Source organism: Oncorhynchus keta, chromosome 23 (genome assembly GCF_023373465.1).
Source record: "Oncorhynchus keta strain PuntledgeMale-10-30-2019 chromosome 23, Oket_V2, whole genome shotgun sequence".
Lineage (NCBI taxonomy): Eukaryota > Metazoa > Chordata > Actinopteri > Salmoniformes > Salmonidae > Oncorhynchus > Oncorhynchus keta.
The window spans coordinates 12,768,097-12,770,847 of record NC_068443.1 but is presented as its reverse complement, the minus strand read 5'-3'; the positions used below and the strand labels follow the sequence as shown (position 1 = coordinate 12,770,847).

The 2,751-nt window shown below is 43.3% G+C and overlaps 1 protein-coding gene across 1 annotated transcript in view; it reads left to right on the top strand.

Annotated features, from left to right (window-relative positions):
• onecut3b (one cut homeobox 3b) overlaps positions 1-1,501 on the top strand; it is a 27,692-nt gene extending 26,191 nt beyond the window's left edge. Inside the window, exon 2 of the mRNA XM_035800712.2 lies at positions 1-1,501. This exon is cut by the window's left edge and continues 1,025 nt beyond it. The gene's annotated coding sequence lies outside the window, so the exon portion shown is untranslated.
• Positions 1,502-2,751: the final 1,250 nt, after the last annotated feature.

Below are 2,751 nucleotides of genomic sequence, written 5' to 3'. Positions count from 1 at the left end.
CAGCAATCTGTTTTCTGCAGTGCAAGTGCAACAGTGCCACCTGCTGGTCGTTACAGTACACTGTTGAGTGTTTCTGTGTGACAGGAGTAGGCAAATCATTTTTATCAGAGCGCAAGGTCTGGGGCAGGAACACAGTTATAATAATTTGTATGCTGCAAATTGACCATAACTAAGCCCAAAAAGAGATTGTATTTGAAAATAACAATAATGTCATTCCTTGATTACATTGAGACATGCACGATCACGTCTAATCTTTTATTCGTTGGAATGATTTGGAACAGACGTCCTAAATTAAACCATTTTTTTTGCTGAATTCCTTGTGATTTGACAGTATTTTTGACCAAATGCTAAAATCCCCCTAAATGCTGATTATTATGTTTTACTAAAAACTTTGGCGGGGCATAATAAATCACTCGCTGCCCAGTTTTGGCCCTTGGGCCGCCTGTTGCCTACCCCTGCTGTCTGACACCACATCTCAAAAGTCTACCCGTCTCCGCTCCTTCATCTGCACTGATATAAGACCTAGACAGGTGAAAGCCAAATACAGTCATTACACTGTTTCACCTATCCTGCACTTTCAGATCAGAGCAGATTAAGGAGTGGTTTGAGACATGCACACACAGCCTGAGCTGCTTTGTTTTTGGAACAGAGGACATGTCTCAAGACTATCATCCATAATCATCTTTTGATGTTAATTTGATTAAGGTTCCATTTTTATGTATGGCTGTTAACTATGTAGCTACTGGAGGGTATGTTTAGGTACCAAATAATAACAATCAAATGGGAATCATCTGGACCTTATTGAGTGTCCTATCAAGGTAAAGGGAGGGGATTGCCCTGCTCTAGTGGCCAAACCCAAGGGTCAAACTTCACAATACGATATGAGTGCCAATGACGTTTACCCTTTTATGATAATCAGAGAGAGCAGGTGCAGCTCCCTCACTTACCACGCCCCTTGTGGGCGGCCAGTGCCATAGCAACCAACACATCATTCTAGATCCCCTTATAGAGAGGAATTGGACGGGGAGATGTGGCCATTCCATACCTCAGAACAATGGATTCATGGATATGATCAATACTAACCAGAACATAATGAAAATGAACTGTAAATAAACGCTTTCTTTCAAGCTTCAGCCCTCTCCTCTCCTCTCCTCTCCTCTCCTCTCCTCTCCTCTCCTCTCTTTCTTCTTCTTTCTCTCTATAATATTGATGCGGGTAAAAAGTAGTATTATAGTCACAAAGTTTCTCTGTTGTGACTATTGTGCTCTGTTGTGCTGAAACTTGAAACAAGCACCTTGTTGACAAAACAGAAAATATAAAAGACCAAAAAATAATCATCAACATGGAAAAAGACTGATCATTCTCAAGGGAATCAAACAAATACAAAATAATGACTGTGCATATTTGTGAATACTTGTGTGATGAAGTAGATTGACTCCTAGCTGGACTTCCCGAAGGACTTCTTTATGACCTCTGAATTTTCACCCCTGAACTGGACTGCCCCCTGCATTCCGCTCTGCTGAAAGCTCCAATGATGGGGCACCACGTTGGGTGGAGGAAGGGGTGATGATGTCACTTCCTCTTTAACCTTTAACCTCTCACTTCCTGTTGGAGAGGTTTTATTGGGGACATACTGTAAAAGGCAGGATCCAGGAAGATAAATATTTTTGGGGGATTTACTGTGGAAACCGACCTTGGAAATCCTTTCCCTTCCACTTGTGTAGCATCTTCTAGCGGGCGATAATCATATTTAAGGTGGAGATGCGGACAGGGACCATGGGGGGTGTAGAGACGGTTTCACTCAGAGGCAGAGAAGAGACAGGTGATGAAGAGAGATTTGTAGGTTTGTAGCGAGGATGTTAAAAGCATTGCGTTTGAATCCAAAGTGAAGCTGAGACATGACGTATACCTCACACAATATAGAGTGGACTGTGACACAGCCACGGATACCAAAGATACTTCAGCTGCCAGTCTGACGCTAGACCCAGGACTAGAAACCTAACACACACACACACACACACAAAATCATAATCCCGCACACAGAGCAGTTAAACTACATACTGACCACAGGGAGGTGGTAGGTACAGTATATGCAGACAGAGTTGAGTGCCTTTCTCCTTCAACTATGGGTTAGAGTGCTCTGAACACACACATGACCAAACAGTCATGCACAGAAGTACAAACCTGCACACACACTCTCTCTCACTCACACACACCTCATTATTCGCATGCCAAGGTTAAGGGGGCACATACAGGGTGGAAAGGGGGGGGTGGGCAACAATTCATATTGAAATTCAAAAAGCACTGTTGTTTTGTATATTTTATTAGACCTGCTTCTATTGTTCTATACTAAACCAAATGATCACATGGGTCATCGAATGAGATACATTTTTACATGGGTGGTGTTGGTTTGATCAACATAGACCATGTGTTTGTGCGTGGGTGCGCCTGTGCTTGCAAGTGTGTGTGTGCCCCTGTGCTTGCAAGTGTGTGTGTGTGTGTGTGTGTGTGTGTGTGTGTGTGTGTGTGTGTGTGTGTGTGTGTGTGTGTGTGTGTGTGTGTGTGTGTGTGTGTGTGTGTGTGTGTGCCCCTGTGCTTACAAGTGTGTATGTGTGTGTGTGTGTGTGCATGCAGTGGGGTGTTAATGTGCAGCAGGCCCCAGGTATGTAATAGAGGTGATAGAGTTGTGTCTATATTCTGTCACACACACACTCCTACCAGAGATATTTTGATGTCATTTATAACAGGAGT